The sequence below is a fragment of the Lepidochelys kempii genome, chromosome 3 (assembly GCF_965140265.1).
Source record: "Lepidochelys kempii isolate rLepKem1 chromosome 3, rLepKem1.hap2, whole genome shotgun sequence".
Lineage (NCBI taxonomy): Eukaryota > Metazoa > Chordata > Testudines > Cheloniidae > Lepidochelys > Lepidochelys kempii.
The window spans coordinates 102,880,042-102,898,917 of NC_133258.1; the positions used below are offsets into that span (position 1 = coordinate 102,880,042).

At 43.4% G+C, this 18,876-nt stretch overlaps 1 protein-coding gene across 6 annotated transcripts in view; it reads right to left on the reverse strand.

Annotated features, from left to right (window-relative positions):
• The window catches only part of HBS1L (HBS1 like translational GTPase), a 144,586-nt gene that overhangs the window by 58,016 nt on the left and 67,694 nt on the right, over window positions 1-18,876 (reverse strand). The window lies entirely within an intron of this gene.

An 18,876-nucleotide genomic window follows, 5' to 3' on the forward strand; every position in this document is an offset into this window, starting at 1 on the left:
TATCTCCACAACAGCCTTGTCTTTCTTGAGTGCTCCTTTAGCATATGAATCACCCAGAGGCCTCACTGATTGTTTTGCAGGCTTTCTGCTTCGGATGAACTTTTTAAAAAATTGCTATTACTTTGTGTGTCTTTTACTAGGTACTCTTCAAATTCTTTTTTGGCCAGCCTAATTATACTTTTATTCTTGACTTGCCAGAGTTTATGTTCCATTCTATTTTCCTCAGTAGGACCTGACTTCCAATTTTTTAAAGATGTCTTTTTGTCTCTAAGCACGGAATTTCTATCCATAGAGATTCTATGGTACAGTTTGATTTATTTAAGATTTTACTATATTTGACTCTATGCTTTCTTTCACTTATAGTGCCACTCCCCACCAGTGCGACCTACTCTGTCATTCCTATATATTTTATACTCTGGTATTACCGTATTCCATTGATTATCATTGTTCACCCAAGTTCTGTGATGCCTATTACATCAATATCCTCATTTACTACAAAGCTCTCAAGATCACCAATCTTACTTAGCGTTGTAGCATTTGTATACAAGCACTCCTAAAATTTGTCACAATTTAGCTATCTACCATTATGTGATGTAAATTAATGGAACTCTTTTTTGTTTAACTGTTTCTTTTCCATTTCTACCTGTACTTTATAAACTTCCATCATCTCTCTTTACTAGGATATAGAGTATCTCCTTTAATAAATCCTCCCCTAAGGGATATGTCTGTCAAAACTGTGGGCACTTATGCACCTCTCAGCTTTCCCCCAGCTCTTAGTTTAAATACTATTCTATTACCTTCTAAAATTTACATGACAACAATCTGGTTCCGTTTTGGTTTAGGTGGAGCCTATCTTTCCTGTATAAGCTCCTCATTTCCCAAAAGGTTCCACAGTTCCTAATAAACCTAAATCCCTCCTCTCTACACCATTCTCATATCCATGCATCAAGATCCTCCAGTTCTGCCTGTCTAACTGGCCCTACACGTGGAACTGCAAACATTTCAGAGAATTCTACCATGGAGGTCCTGGACTTTACTCTCTTACCTAGCAGCCTATATTTAGCCTCCAGGACCTCTCTCCTACATTTCCCTATGTCATTGGTATCTACATGTACCATGACCACCTCCCCAGCACTGCATATAAGTCAATCTAGATGTCTTGAGAGGTCTACTACCTTCGTACCCCGAATGCAATTCACTATGCTGTTCTCCTAGTAATCACAAACCCAGCTATATTTCTAATAACTGAATATCCCATTACTAATACCTGTCTCTTCCCTACAACAGTGGTTCCTTCCGCTGGAGAAATATCCTCAGTGTGAGAGGATACCATGACATCCTCTGCAAGGAAGGTTCTAACTATGGGATCATTTCCCTCTGTGCCAGTTTAATGTTCTCTTTCTCAGAGACTTTCAGCCTCCTCAACAGCACAGATACTGTCAGGATGAGGGTGGGACCACTATACCGTGTCCTTGAAAGTCTTGTCTGCATACCTTGGTCTCCCCAGTTCAGCCACACTGGTCTCAGGAGCCCATACTTGGTCTCTGAGGGCCATGAGCTGATTGCACCAGTTGGAACACTCTGAGTTAGTATACAGAAACAGCTCTGATTTCTAAATCTAGCTGTTTGACACAGTGAATGATAAAAACTGAAATGGGTGGGAGGACAGGAGAAAGAAACTGAAATGCCGGTGGAGAAATCAAGATAATGAACAGTAATATGTAATTTTTGGATCTCTCTCGCAACCTAGTAGGGATAAGGACACAGGCTACATATCGTCTGAAATCTGAAAGTCCTGTGTTTGGAATGGTATACAGTAATTATTTCTAAACCTGAAGATTGATGAGATTTAATATTAAAAGTTTCACTGGTCTCTACATCAAGTAGCATGTTTTTGACAACGATCCAAGGGCTAAATACCTCAAGTCCCCATGTAATTTTAATTCCCTGAATGTATTTGTCATCTGTTTCTGAGAAAGCAAACCAAATATCTTCAAACGCATTAAACAATTTAATTTCTCACTTGTCTGATAAAATTTTTCAAAACCTGAGCATTAAGATTACAATGTCTTTTTGACATTTCAAATTGTGTATTTCCACTTTGGTAGTAATGTTTAAGCACTCAAAATTGCATGCAGTAAAAACTACATTTTATATTGTAGAACAGACATCAAGTTATTCAATTAAGCTAATATGATTCCTTAGGAAGATTCTGTATATAACCAAGAAATCAGGATTGAAAGAGAGAGTTAAACCAAAGCCTAAAGCATTCATGTTGTACAATATTAGGCAGTAAGTTGGATCTAAATCTAGAAAATTGTAAGAGCTGGACAAAGAAGTGGGAACAAAATGTGAACGTCATGAAGAATTAGATGGGGAAAGTTGTCTGTTGATTATCTCCCAAACTGTAAAAATAATGCAATCATGTCAGCATTTACATTAAAAATAAACTTTTTAACATTGCAATACCACTTCAGTACAGGAAGCAGGTTCGGAGCAAACAACGAACACACAAATGGAACTGCAAGAAGATACCACTGTAGCACACAAATAGATATAACTTCAAACCAAGGTTACTTTATTATTTATACTGACCAGGGGCACATCTGAAGCACTCTATGCACTTTAGTTGTTTATAAAAACACAATATAATAAATGGAGCAATACTGGACTGTGAGCACTTCGGGTAAGGACTGTGCCTTCTTCTCTTTTTGGAAAATACCTCACACACTGTGGACGTCAATGAAAATATATACATAAAATGTTAGCAAGAAAGTCTCTCAACTCAATACAAACAAAACTCTCTCTTCTCCTTTCTGTTCCTGTTCCCTATCAATCCACTCCCCCCAAAGGAAGGCAAGGAGAATGAATTGTCCTTGTATAGTGCCCTAAGAACAATAAGACCTTGTCTACACTAGGAAGTTTCGGCGCAGTAAAGCAGCTTTCTGCATTGTAACTCCCGAGGTGTACACACTGCCAAGGCACTTAGTGAGCAGAAACTGCACAGCTGCAGGGCTATAAAACCACCACCCCAAAGAGCGGCGTTACAGCTTTCTGCACCGGGGGTACAGTGCAGCAGTGCCAGTGTAGACACCCTGGTCGATTACAGCGCTGCAACTGGCATCCAGGAGATGTCCCACAATGCCTGTTTTTGCCTCTCTGGTTATCAGTTTGAACTCTACTGCCCTGCCCTCAGGTGACCGTGAGCCCCACCCCTTAAATTCCTTGGGAATTTTGAAAGTCCCCTTCCTGTTTGCTTGGTGATGCGTGCAGTGGTCTCAGTGCATCTTTCAAGGTGACCATGCCTATTCCACACACCAGACAATCCCACTTCGAGCAATGCCAAGCTGTAGAACCTCATCAGCATTTGGGGAGAGGAGGCTGTCCAGTCCCAGCTGTGCTCCAGCCATAGGAATTATGATACATACTGACAAATTTCATGATGCATGACAGAAAGGGGCCATGACCAGGACACACTGCAGTGCAGGGTCAAAGTGAAGGAGCTGCTGGTTCTATAAAGAGCTGGATGCGATACTTGGTGGAGACGCCACCTCCATTGCGAAGGTCACTGTAGATACTTTGGTGGTTCATGTGCCAGTCGAGAGTGAATTGAGCCAGGAGGAGGAAATCTTGGACAAGGATGTGGAGGGAGAGGGGGACACAGAGGCAGAGGATGACTCGGAGGCTACAGATGCATGCAGCCAGGAGCTCTTCTCTATCCCGGAGGATGCTAGCCAGTCACAGCAGTCAGATTTCATGAAGCACAAACAGGAGAGGAGGCCCCTGGTAAGTGGCTTTGATTTTGGGAATCGCTGAAGCGAATTTTGGGGGGCAGGAGGGTTGTAGAAAGAAGGCTTGTGTTTGTGTGATGCGTGTACCACCACATGCCAAGTCTTTGTGTGGCAGAACAGGGTGTTGATTGACTCCCTCACTTCACAGGAATATGCCTCAGAGATCTACAGGAAACTCTCATGAAGATACTGGGAAATCCACAGCCACAGGTTCTTTGGCAGAGCTGCTTTGTTTCTTGCCCCATTAAGGGTAACTTTCCCGCAGCACTCTGCCATCACTGGGTTGGGGGGGACGGGACCATTGCTGCACACAGGCGAGCCGCATAAGGGCCAGGGCAGAAGCCGCAGTCTTGCAGAAGTCCCACCCTTGAATCCGTGCTCACCCTCACCAGCAAGATATCTTCCATAATGAACACAGCCTGTGGAAAATGTGGGGATAGTAATGATTATAAGGCCCCCCACCTACAGTGCTGGCTCTCCCCAAGAGCCACGTGCCCCGTATGGTCCTGGAACACTGATTTCCCCTGCCCCTGCGGTTACTCACCATTCTGGGGGTCTTGTGGGTCATGTGTGCTTGCCTGGGGTCAGCCAGTTAGTGACAGGTATGTGAATAGTGGCTGAGTTTTAAATCACTGAATCAGTGGTCTGTGTGTTGCAAACAATACTGCTTCTCTAAAATGTTGCATTTTGGCTTCACAGATATGACCTTGGCAGCCCAGTCTCCCTCTTCATTATCGCCAACTGAACGGCTGCGCAGAATTAGAAAGCGGCCACAAAGAACTAAGGAGGACTTTCTGCATGAGGTCATGATGCACTCCGCGGCCAAAAAACAAGAATTGAAGGAGTGGTAGGACAGCGAAAAGAGGGACCGAAAGGAAAACGCAGCAGGCCAGAATGAAGCTACAGAGCGGTTCTTAAACATTACGGAGCACCAAGCAGACACATTCCAGGCACCACTGGCACTGCAAAACAAGCAGCTCCACGCCCGCCCTCCCCTGCAGCCATTGTCGCAAAACTTTTTCCCATGAACCCCCCAGACCCTGCCAACACACTCTTATCAACCTCCTGGCGCCAGTCTGTACCCACTGTATTCCACTCCTCCTCCATCACAGCCAGCACTGAGGATTCCCAGTACCACTGCACTCAATACCCATCCCTCTGCAATTTAGCACTGCTAAAGTGCAGTACCCACTGCACTGTACTCCAAAGGAGAAGGTTGGATATATATGATGAGACACCTGGCCATATACAAATCTTTAACCATTCCAGGACCCCACCACCTTCTGGGACCTTCCCTTCTCCCATCCCCTTCAGTGCAGATGTGTTTTTTTGTTTGTCTCTCTCCTCCGGTTGTTGTTTTTTAATAAAAGAATTGTGTTGGTTTGAAAGCAATCTTTATTCTATTAATTGAAAGCAGACGGAGCCCTGCAAAGCAACAGGCAATTTTCTTAAACCTTCATAGTGCATTGTCTGTGCCATTCACAATCACCTCCCAGCATTACAAGCACTGCACTCCCGAGCATAGCAGCAAATATTAGTGGCTTTCAGCTTCAAATTGTTGCCTCAAGGCATCTCTGATCCTTATGGCCCCGTGCTGCGCCCCTCTAATAGCCCTGGTCTCTGGCTCTTCAAATTCAGACTCCAGGCGCTGAGCCTCAGTGGTCCAGCCCTGAGTGAAGTTTCACCCTTCCCTTCACAAATATTATGGAGCATACAGCACACAGCTATAAGCACGGGAATATTGTCCAACCTCTCATATAGGCAGTGCCAGCAGGCCTTTAAATGGCCAAACGCACAGTGCTGCTTGCTGCTGTCAAGGTGCCCCATGTATGGCTTCATAAGGCACAGCATTAAGGGGTAGGCGGGGTCTCCCAGGATCACAATGGGCATTTCGACATCCCCTACGGTGATCTTCTGGTCCGGGAAGGAAATCCCTGCTTGCAGCTTCCTGTGTTCCAAAAGATGCGTGCGTCATGCACCTTTCCGGACCAGCTTGCATTAATGTCCCTGAAACGCCCATGATGATCCACAAGCACCTGGACAACCACAGAGAAATACCCCTTCCGATTAATGTACTCGGTGGCTTAGTGGTCTGGTGCCAGAATTGGAATGTGCACGCCATCTATCGTCCCTCCGCAGTTAGGGATGCCCATTTGTGCAAAGCCATCCACAATGTCACGCACGTTGCCCAGAGTCATGGTCTTTCAGAGCAGGATGCGATTAATGGCCCTGCACACTTCCATCAACACGAGTCCAGTGGTCGACCTTCCCACTCCAGACTGGTTAGCGACCAGTTTATAAACTATCATTTAAATCAGCTTCTGTACCAAATGACTGGAGGATAGCTAATGTGACACCAATTTTTAAAAAGGGCATCAGAAGTGATCCCAGCAATTACAGGCTGGTAAGCCTGACTTCAGTACCAGGCAAACCGGTTGAAACTACAGTAAAGAACAAAATGGTCAGACACATAGATGAACATAATTTGTTGGGAAAGAGTCAACATGTTTTTTGTAAAGGGAAATTATGCCTCATCAATCTACTAGAATTCTTTGAGGGGGTCAACAAGCATGTGGACAAGGGGGATCCAGGGGATATGGTGTACTTAGATTTTCAGAAAGCCTTTGACAAAGCTCCTCACCAAAGACTCTTAAGCAAAGTAAGCCTGTCATGGGAAAAGAGAGAAGGTCCTCTCAAGGACTGGTAACTGGTTAAAGGACAGGAATAAATGGTCAATTTTCAGAATGGAGAGGGGTAAATAGTGGTGTTCCCCAGCGGTCTATAGTGGGACCAGTTCTATTCAACATATTCAGAAATGATCTGGAAAAAGGGGTAAACAGTGAGGTAGTAAAATTTACAGATGATACAAAACTACTTGAGATAGTTAAGTCCCAAGCAGACTGCGAAGAGCTACAAATGGATCTCTCAAAAATGGGTGACTGGGCATCAAAATGGCAGATGAAATTCAATGTTGATAAATGCAAAGTAATCCACATTGGAAAGCATAATCCCAACTATACATATAAAATGATGGGGTCTCAATTAGCTGTTACCACTCAAGAAAGAGATCTTGGAGTCATTGTGCTCTCTGAAGACATCCACTCACTGTGCAGCAGCAGTCAAAAAAGCTAACAGAAGGTTGGGAATCATGAAGGAAGTCATAGATAATAAGACAGAAAATATCATATTGCCTCTATATAAATCCATGGTATACCCTCATCTTGCATATTACATGCAGATGTGGTCGCCCCATCTCAACAAAGATATATTGGAATTGGAAAAGGTTCAGAAAATGGCAATAGAAATTATTGGGGTATGGAAAGGCTGCCATATGAGGAGAGATAAATAAGATTGGGACTTTTCAGCTTGGAAAAGAGAGGACTAAGTGGGGATATAATTGAGGTCTATAAAATGATGACTGGTGTGGAGAAAGTAAATAAGGAACTGTTATTTCTCCTTCTCATAAGAACTAGGGTTCACCAAATTAAATTAATAGGCAGCAGGTTTAAAACAAAAAGGAAATATTTCTTTTTTTACAGAACACAGAGTCAACCTGCGGAACTCCTTGCCAGAGGATGTCAAGAAGGTCAAGACTATAACAGAGTTCAAAAAAGAACTAGATAAGTTCATGGAAGATGGGTCTATCAATGGCTATTAGCCAGGATGGGCAGAGATGGTGTCCCTAGCCTCTGTTTGCCAGAAGCTGGGAATGGGCGATAGGGGATGGATCACTTGATGATTGCTTGTTCTGTTCATTCCCTGTGGGGCACCTAGCACTGGCCACGGTCAGAAAACAGGATATTGGGCTCAATGGATCTTTGGTCTGACCCAGTATGGCCATTCTTATGTTCTGGGAATTATACCAGTCAGTTTGATACTTGGAAAGATACTGAAATAAATTATTAAACCATAAATTTGTAAGTACAGGGAGAATATTAGGTTTATAAGGAATAGCCAGCATGGATTTGTCAAGAACAAACCATGCTAAACCAACCTAATTTCCTTCTTTGACGTGTTTAGTGGTCTTGGGGGGGAGGGGAAGAGTAGATGTGACATATCTTGAATATAGTAAGGCTTTTGACACAGTCCCACATGACCTTCTAATAAGCAAAATAGGAAAAGTGCTCTAGATGAAATTACTATGAAGTGGATGCAAAACTGATTGAAAGACTGTTAAAGATAAAGAGTAGTTACCAATGGTTCACTATCAAACTAGGAGAGCATATCTAATGAGGTCCAAGAAAGGTCAGTCCTGGATCCAGTCATCATGTTCCCTTTATGCTTCTGGTGTTTAGTGCAGCGACGAAGCTCCTCCACTCCTGTCTGTTTCTGGTAAGTCTTTAAATGGTTCCCCAGCTGTGCCCCAGGTTTACTATTCAATATTTCATTAATGACTTGAATAATGGGTACTGGAGAGGATGCTTATAAAATGTGCAGATAACACCAAACTAGGAGGGCTTGCAAGATTTTGGAGGACAGGACTAAAATTCAAAACAATCTTAATAAACTGAAGAACTGGTCTGAATTCAGCAAGATGAAATTCAATAAAGACAAGTGCAAAGTACTTCAGTTGGGAAGAAAAAAATCAAATGCATAGCTACAAAATGGGAAATAACTGGCTAGATGTGAGTACTACTGAAAAGGATCTGAAGGTTATAGGGAATCACAAATTGAACATGAGTCAACATCACACAGCTGCAAAAAAGGCTAATATCATCCTGAGGTGCAGTAACAGGAATGTCATATTTAAGACATGGGAGGTAATTGTCCCAATCTACTCAGCACTGGTGAGGCCTCAGCTGGAGTACTGTGTCCAGTTCTGAGCACCACATTATGGGAAAGAAGAAGACAAATGGGAAATTGAGTTCAGAGGAGAGCGACAAATATGATAAAAGGTTTTGAAAACCTGACCTATGAAGAAAGGTTAAAAAACTGGGCATTTTTAGTCTTAAGAAAAGATAACTGAGGAAGGACCTGATAACAGTCTTCAAATATGTTAAGGGCTGTTACAAAGAGGATGGTGAGCAATTGTTCTCCATGTCCTTTAAGATAGGAAAAGAAGTAATGGGCTTAAACTGCAGCAAGGGAGATTTAGGTTAGATATTAGGAAAACTTTCTAACTATAACAGTAGTTAAGCTCTGGAATAGGATTCAAGGGAGATTGTGGAATTCCCATTATTAGAGGTTTTTAAAAACAGATTGGACAAACACCTGTCAGGGGTACTCCAGGTTTACTTGGTCTGCCTCAGCACAGGGAGCTGGACTTGACTTCTCAATGTCTTTTCCAGCCCTACATTTCTATGACTATAAAATTAAATGTTTAGGGTCTACTTTGGTAGGGTCAGATACAATGGCCCAGAATTCGATCGAGCCAAAGACCATTTTGGCAAAGGGGAAAGGTGGAATATGAAGGAGCTAGTTAGGACGCCTTGATTCTCAGGGCCAGCCCCAGCCCTAATGTGAACCAAAGCAGTCCAACAGCAGGATACAGGCACAGAACCTTGCTGTACTATATTTGTACCAGGAGGGGAGTTCTCCTCCAACAAAGGAATTCTCTGCTGGATATTGAAAGCCAGATTACAGCATCTTTGCTCTGCCTGAGCAGTTCAAAGGCTCTGCCACACAGAGAATTTGGACTAATATTTACATCCTACTTGTTTCAATGGCAACTGGAAGCTGCAGTTATATCTCCTCAAACTGTTAACATCGCTGTACACAACAACAATATAGATCAAGGGTAAATTTTTCAAATGCACTTAAGTAATTTAGGAGCCTATGTTCCGTTTTCAAAAGTGCCTTAAACTCTTAAGTGCTTACAGCCAATGGGACGTCGACTTCTAAGTGTCTAAGTCAGTTTTGAAAACGAGACAAGTGCTTCTGTAAATTTTACATCAATCTATATTCCCTTTATTTTACATTTACATATGTGGGACTTCTATTTTCTACTTTTAGCAACTGTGTGTAAATGTAATGCCCTTACAGAGTGTCACACTGACTACCTTGGAGACGGAAGACCAGTTTAATCACACAACAGAGCAAGCAGCAATGCAACCTTCCTCAAACATTCAGCCTGTCTCTCTTAACCCTAACCTGGAAGGACCTCCTCTAAGAAGGAGTATGATTCAGTTTCAATGCCCTTTCAGTCCTCGGACTCTCTGCTGAGATTACCAAAAATCAGTGGCAGTTATGATAGTAGCTGTGGACATTTGTGCACGGAAAACTCAGCATCTGTTTCATAGATTCATGTGATCATAGATTCACATATTCACAAATTCAAAGGTCAGAAGGGACCTCTAATCTCACCTCCTGTAGGCCATAGAACTTCCCCAAAATAATTCAGAGCACGTACTGTATTGAAAAAAATCTAATCTTGATTTGAAAATTGTCAGGGATTGTCAAATATATTCATCAGAATCCTCCTTCCAGGAAATGAAGTTAGATTCAAATAAACTACATATGGAAGATGTGAAACTGATTATTGCAAAGGATGAAGAGACCATGAGATATTTTCAGCATAGATTAATTTCTCAGTATATTTTCTGGCTTTGTTAATAGCAGGCATTTGCCATTTAAATACTTATTTAAACCTAAAACTAGAAGCCCTGCATATGTACCTTCCCATTATCTTATAAATTACATTACTGTATCTCCAGTCTAAATAAATTATGCACTTCCAATCTTTAGAAGAAACATATGCCAATACCTACCATTGATTACTCAGCACTAATGTTTAATTAAACATTCAACAATTCAGAGTACGCAGAGTTAATGTTGAAAACTGAGCTTTAATTCTGCCCATGCTTGTGACGTAAAATATGATCTCAGTATTACTATAAAATAATTTGTCAAATATAATAAACCAGAATTTCTTACACATTTATAGAGAACTCTACAGTACATGGTTTGGCGTCTCAATAAGTTCTACAGAACATGCCAAATCTGAAGAAATGATTTAGTAGCTTTTAATTTATGAACATTTAAAGTTAGTAAGGTCAAAATATTAGTTCTTTTTTAAAAAAAATCAATTCAATCATTGAGAAGCCATAAATCATTTCAGCTTTGAATCAGTCTCACTTGTAGGTTCTGAATGTGTCAATTAATTTAAAAGGTGAGGAAGGATAGTCTTGTTCTTAAGCAATGGAATTGAGAACCAGATATTTTGGCTTCCATTCACAAGAACATAAGAATGGCCATACTGGGCAAAGGCGCTGGCTTCCTCAAGGCCCCGGGGGTGCTCAACCCTCCACTCCACCTCAGGCACCACCCCCACCAGCTCCCTTCCCTCAAACTATCACCCCCGCCCAGCCCCAGGCCCCACCCCACTCCACTCCACCCCTTCTCCTAAACTCCCGTCTCGCCTCTTCCTGCCCCTGCTCCACCTCACTCTGCCTCCTCCTTCCCCATTCCGTCCCCTCCCACTAGTGGGCCCTGTCCCCAGCGCTTCCTGCATGTCACAGAACAGCTGACTGCACTGAGCAGAAGGCACTGGGAGGGAGGGAGGGAGAGGGGGAGTCATTGATTGGCGGGGCTGCAGGCAGATGGGAGGCACTGGGGGCGGAGCGGGGAGCTTGCTACTGGTGGGTGCTAAACACCCACTAATTTTTTTCCATGGGTGCTCCAGCCCTGGAGCACCCACGGAGTCAGCGTCCATGATACTGGGTGACACCAATGGTCCAAACAGCCCAATATCCTTTCGTCTGAGAGCAGTCAATGCCAGATGCTTCAAAGGGAATGAACAGAACAGAGCAATCATCCAGTCATTCATCCTCCATCATCTAGTCCCAGCATATGGCAGTCAGAGAACTATGATCACCCAGAGTATGGGGTTGCATCCCTGACCATCTTGGCTAATAAGTCATTGATGGATCTATCCTCCATGCACTTATCTAATTCTTTTTTTAAACTAGTTATAGTTTTGCCCTTCACAACATCCCCAGGCAACAATTTCCGCAGGTTGATTGTGCACTGCATGAAGAAGCACTTCTTTTTGTTTTTTTTAAACCTGATGCCAATTAATTTTATTGGGTGACCCTTGGTTCTTATGTTACGTGAGGGGGTAAATAACACTTTATTATTCACTTTCTCCATTCACCATTCGTTGCTCTGTCACAGACTTTCTATATGCCCATGAGCAAGTAGTCGTTTACACTTAAGTCTACCTGTATTGTGGCAACAGCCACCAATGATGTAAGTACTACCAGACGGTGCTCAGGTTCTATGTAACATAAATCTGCTCCAGGTCTGATTTTACGGCATCAAGAAAAAAAAGCTTTACCCTGGACTACAGTAGTGGCGCTGTACTGTTTGTAATAAGTCATTTTTTCTAGTATAGAGGCACCCTTTCTCTACTTAATATTACCACATCTGTAAAGTGACTATGATGATAACCAAGGCCCATGTCCACAAAATCCATCCCTTGTGACAGAATGATGCTCCAGAATCCATGCTATCGTTTTAAAAAAAGTTTCTATGCCATTACTTTTGTAAAAACATTCCAAACATGAGCATTGTGCAAGATAATGGATGCAGAGATGTCAGCCTGAGTCTACTCTGTTTCACTTGTGTGACGTGTGAACTGCACCCCTTCATCTCAATGGGAAGTTTACAGGGACATCTATTCATGCAAATTTCAGTATCAATAGAGTTAACTATTTCACTGTTAATCATTATAACACCCAGCTCATGTGCATCTCCAGCAGCTTTCTCTGGGCCATAAAACTCCACTGTTTCTTACCCAACTGTAAGGACCTCCAGCTTCTTGACAACTTCCATAATATAATTATGCATTTCCCAATCAAAACTCTGCAGCACACGGAAAATTTAAAAAGAGATAATATAAAATTAAATGTTATAACAAATTAAGAAATGGGGAATATTATATTGATTTGATTTCATTTTTTGTTTTCGTATTTAATTCAATAAAACACTCAATTTAATATATTTGAAGCTGCCACAAAATCTCCAGTCTGCTGTACTAGAGAACTGCCAAACTCAGGAATCTTACTACACAATGCAGATCAAGATTGCCATGGGACCTTCAATGGCAATTATCTAATTTACATGGATGCACTGAGGCCCACCTAAGAGTTTGTACAATGCTCTATAACCATGGTCACCAACCAGTCTATCACAATCGATTGGTCAATCCTGGAGACTCCCAGTTGATTGCAATCTCTGGCTGCAGCAGCGTCCCCAGGGCAGGGGATGGGTTCTCTGCGCGCTGCTCCTGCCTGCAAGCACTGCCCCCACAGCTCCCATTGGCCGGGAACGAGGAGCTGTGGTCAATGGGAGCTGTGGGGGAGGTGCCTGCAGAGAGGGGCAGCATGTGTACCACATGCCCAACCCCAGGGGCCGCAGAGTCACGTTGGCCCCTTCCGAGAGTGGTGTGGCCACATGGTGCACTACTGGCTGGCGGGGGAGTGGGAGGTGGCCCAGCTCATGATGGGGAGAAGGTTCTGATGTGCCTGAGTGGGGCCGGGGCAAGAAGGGAGCCTGCACCCCAACCCCTAGCCCTGAGCCCCTTCCTGAAGCCAGCACCCCATATGCTGTCCTGTACTCTCAACCCCCTCTTGACTCCCAACCCCCTGCCCCAGCCTGCCCCCCGTCCCAGAGCCAGCACCCATACCCCCTCCTGCACCCCAACCCCATGTTCCAGCCCCTGCTCCCTCCTGCACCCCAACTCCCCTCCCAGGGCCAGCACCCTGTACCTCCTCCTGCACCCCAACACTCTGCCCCATCCCGGAGACCGCTCCTGCACCCAAACTCCCTCCCAGAGCTTGAACTCCAACCCCCTGCCCCAAGCTCATCCCGGAGCCCCCTCCTACATGCCGAACCCCTCGCCCCAGCCCAGAGCCCACTCCCCCTCCCGAACCCCAACCCCCTGGCCCAGCCCAGTGGAAGTGAGTGAGGGTAGGGGAAGAGTGAGCGGGTGGGGTGGGTCTTTGGGGAAGGGACAGGGTAGCTCTTGGGTTGCACTTACATTCAAAAAGTGAACTTGTGCATAAAAAGGTTGTAGACCACTGCTCTACAAGTACAAGGTATTAAGGGGCAGTCAGCAATCTTGGGACTAGATCTTGGGAACAGAGCTCAAAAGTTCAGGATTCTTGACCATGAGCTCTTTATGCCTCGTGACTCAGAATTAGGAGACCACTACTACCTCATCCTCAGATTTTACAATGTCCCCTCCAGACTTCCTAAAGTATCTGAAAGATTTGCTGAACTTAAATCTTTAAAAGTTTACGTTCTGCTGAAATATGTTTTACAATGTCCTCATCACTAGAAGGCACTTTTGACCAAGCAAGAAAACTTAAAAGCAAAGTCCACTGCACATGAGAAACAAGTACCAGTTGGAACAAATAGGATGTGGTTTTCAGACAAATATACAAAGTAGTAAAGGACTCTAGGAAAGGAAAACTTAAAACATATGAAACAGAACAGACTTTTCTATATTTGCCAAGAGGCATCAGCAGCTCTTTAAGGAGTGATAACACAAAGAGCAAAGATACACCAACTAGCTCAAACTTCACACTATAACTATATTAATGTAAAATTCTGCTTTGCAAAGAACTCTGTTTTTCTACAATTTTAACTTATACAAACTCAAAACTAAGCCATTTTTAGTAAAAGTCACAACATTGCAACCAAATACAACATTTATAAATAAGATACTTGCAATGTACAGTTGATACTACTGAACATCTGTAACCGAAAACTTTAAAATTTTAAACGGGGGCGGGGAGGGGAGGCAAAGTAAGTCAGTCCCACAATATTGAGATTCAGCTATTCACAAGACATTATTGAAAACAATTCCTCAAATAAGAACACTGAGTTTTGTTTTTCTTTTTAAAAGAAAGGTTATTTCCTAAATACTAACCACAGATAGGGGTTTTCCAGGTAACTTAGGCTTATTACCAACTATTATCTTCTCTGTAAGGTTTCAATCAGTAAACATATGAAAATATTTTTTAAAATTTTTCAATGAAACTACCAGCGGGCATTTTCAGTGAAAAATGCTAAAAATGTAACTCTATGCGTGTGCCTGAATATAGGGATATTTAATTTCAAGAGTGGTAAGGTTCTCATTCAGAAGATGATACAGGAGGGTACTGAAAACAAATTCCTGTATATTATTAGGATTAGTTTGAATTATCAGAACACACAGTAATGCAAACAGCATCCAATTTGATTTCTCCACATTACTTCCAGCAACAACTTATGTCTTGAACAGTTCATTACTGTGCAGTATTATAGCCAGAGTCAATAGCATCCCTTATTATCAAAGTTGTCCAACACTTCCAAGTACATGACCCTGTTTTCTGTTTCTTATAACTTTGCCGAATTTCAACTGTTTAGGCAAAAAACTTCCATGTCAGGTGTCTGCCTCACACTGAATTTTTTTTTAAATTTTTCAGCCAAAACGATTCAGTTATAAGGCTAGTGAAAAATACATTTTGCCCATGTTAAAATCCTGGAAACCTTTTTCTTTGAAAAGTTTAGTATTGACATGCTTTGGGGACTTGAAATTTGGCAGAGAGGTTGGCTGTGTGTCAGGGTCTAGCTTTTTGCTGTGAAAATCCACCCAAAATTTGGCCCAAGTTCTAAGCTTTTGAAAAACTACAGTTGGCACATGCTCAGTACAGACAGACTTTAGCAGCAAAATTCCCCAGATTCCATCTGCACGAGGCATGCCCCAACCTGAAACTTTAACTGCTGCTCTGAGGAGCTGTGCGTCGCACCGTACTGGGTCCAGGCCAATGATCCCTCTAATTTTTTACATCCATGTGAGGAATGAATTTTGTCATGTGCACCAATATGGAGATGATGTATGGTGGAGGTGGGGCTGAGGGGTTTGGAATGTGGGAGGGGCCTCAGAGCTGGGGCAGAGGATTTGGGTGCAGGGAGGGTGAGGACTCTGAGGGTGCTGGCTGTGGGGTGGGCCTAGGGATGAGGAGCTTGGGGTGCAGGAAGGGGCTCAAGGCTAAGGCAGAGGGTTGAGGTGTGGGCTCTAGCTGGGGCCGAGGGACTCAGGGTGTAGGCTGCCCCGGGGAGAGAGGACTCCCCCCAGCCCTCTCTCACCACAGCAGCCTGGAGCCAGGGGGAGAGGTGCCTCCTCGACCAGGGCAGCTCCAGGGCTGGGGCTAGGGGAGATCGCCTCTCCCAAGCTGCAGCAGCTCTGGGGTCAGGGCCGAGAGCCTCTCCCCAACCGTGGCAGCTCTGGGGCTGAGGGAGAAATGCCTCTCCCCACCTTCGCGCCCACACAGCTTACAGGGAACTTAGGTTCAGCCACCTGAACTGAGAGTGAGAAGACTGTCTTTCCTGTGCTCTCAATGACCCCCTTGCTGGGCTCACACAGTGTGGAGGAGGAAACCGCCTAATTCAAACGCAGAGGGGACAAGAGGCATACCTGCAGGGGGGAGTAAATTAGGACAAGGAGCCTGGGGTGAGGTGAGGGAACTGGAGGTTGGCAGGAGGGAGAGGAAAACAAATAGTTGTGTGTGGGGGGGGGGACAGGCACTGAGAACCAGTGGGGTACAGGAAGGAGGAGTGGAGGACAGGAAGACAGATCCGATGAGAAGTTAGGATGCAGGGGGAGAACTGAGCCTGGTTGGGCAAAGAGACTGGGACAAGGAACTGGAGGGAGTGAAGAGGGCAGGGGAGTCATTAAGATTGGATGCAGTAGCACTGTGGACTAGGAGTAGTTGGGCTGGGGAGGCGACTGAAGGCCAGGGTGAGGGGAAGACAGGGATTGGGGGAGAACTGGCCAGGCCAGGAGACAGAAAACAAGGAGCTGGGGGAAGACTGGAACTGGGATGGGAAGTATGGAGAGGTGAGCCTAGTAGGGCAAGACGACTAGGATGAGAAATCTGAGTAGTAGAGACTGCAACTGGCCAAGTGAAGAGAAAGGACTGGCATGAGGACCCAAGGGTAGGAAAGAGACAGGACTGGGACAGAGTCAGCTTAGAGGTAGAAGAGTCTGTGTCATTAGACATGCCCCTCCACCGCCTGGAGTGGAATCCAGGATTCCAGAGTCTCACCATTCCTCTGCTGAGAGCAAACATCTGTAAAACCCACTGGCAAATTGTGTGTTTCATCCCTCTCTAGTACTGGTCCCCACACAGGATGACAGCTTACCACTGCTATCAGTTGCTCTGTTAGCTCAAGCAGCAGAGGCCTGTACGATGAACATAAAAATTCCAATCCTGTCAATGACCAACATGGGTGTCAAGATAATGCCACATAATGAATTTTCTATTTTTTCAGTTTGATTTTTTAAAAACCTAGGAAATTGCATTTAAAAACTATATTAAAAATCATTATTAAAGGCTGTAACGTCAAATATTCAAAAGTTAGAAAATGTCAGAACTTCGGTTGCCTATGCAACCTTAATTCGGCTCCTTTGTGCATATGCATTATGATACAGTCTTTAATATACATGATCACATACCATTTTTGTCCACAGGACTCTTGCCTCATTCCGTACACAGAATTTAGGGTGCTCTTTTAAGCAGCTATTCATAGTTTTTCCTCATCCTTGTTCAAAGTGTCGCTTCATGCCTAATTTTCTGTGCATTGTTCATGCTCTGTTCTGAAGACAGAATTATTCACTTCCTTAGAGGTTTTTTCTATGGTGCTCATCACAATAGTATCCAAATACTTCACAAATATGAATAGATTTAATGAACAGATTTATTTTCACAACAAGCCTGTGAAGTGAAGGAGTATGATTATTCCCATGTTACAGATGGAGAACTATGGCACAAAGATTAATGTAAAAAGTATCCAGAAATTCTCAGTGCCCAATTTAAGATACCTAGCACCTGATTTTTCAGAGTACTTAGCATTATACAGCACTTTATATGTTCAAAGCACAGCTCCCATTGACTTCAGTTGCAGTTATGAGTGCTCAGTGCTTCTGTAAATCAGACTCCAGGGTCTCAAGTCAGGCACCCAGAATATGAAAAACATAAAATTAGTGATCATCTGGGAAAAGTCTGGTCTAAGACTGCTTAGCACCACATGGGAACTTTGCGCCTGAAACAGGGATAGAGCAATCTTCTCTGAGATCCTTCCTGTCCCACAAACAAAGACAGTAGTCAGAAGATTTTGGAAGTGGATTGCTGGCTAGGTAAGTGGTGTAGGGTTTTGGTTTGGAAAACATTGGTCCACCTTCTATAGGGAGAAGGGGCTATAGAGTTTGGACGGCTTCCAGACTCAGTAGATGGGGGACCATTTCCTTGGGGACAGGCTGGCAAGAGAAGTCAGGAGAAGATGTGAGCATTCAGTACAAAATCAAGGATGAGAGAACAAAATTTATCAAGGAACCAAAGGACACAAAAAGAAGAAATTCTTGCATTGCCTATACATTAATGCTAGGAGACTGGGTAACAATCAAGAGGAACTGGAATTGCTCATTTATGAGAGTAAATTTGATCTAGCTGGTATTACTGAAACACGGTAGGAGGACTGCCATGACTGAAATGTTACAATCACTGGTTATGACCCATTTTGAAAAGATTAAGTGGGCAAAAGGGGAGGTTGAGTGGCATTAGATGTCAATAATAAAATTAAATAAATAGACAGATAGATAACAGGAACAAAAAGAATCCTAACAATGATACTGGTTCATTACTAGATGGAAGCGGTAGAATTATCAACAAAAATAGAGAAATGGCAGGAGTGTTCAATAAATATTTCTGTTCTGTATTTGGGAGAAAAAACAGATGAGATAGTCATATCAAATTCTAACACTCTTTCCGTTCCACTAATATCTCAGGAGGATGTTGAACAGCAGCTACTAAAGTTAGACATTCTTAAATCAGCAGGCCCAGATTACTTGCATCCAAGAGTTTTAAAACAGCTGGCTATGGAGCTTGCTAGACCATTAATGCTGCTTTTCAATAAGCCTTGGAGCACTGGGAAAGTTCCAGAACATTAAAAGAAAGCTAACATGCCAATATTTAAAAAGGGTAAACAGGATGACCTGGGTAATTTATAGGCCTGGCAGCCTGACACTGATCTTGCACAAGAAAACAGAGAGGCTGATATGGGACTTGATAAATAAAGAATTAAAGGAGCGTAATGTATT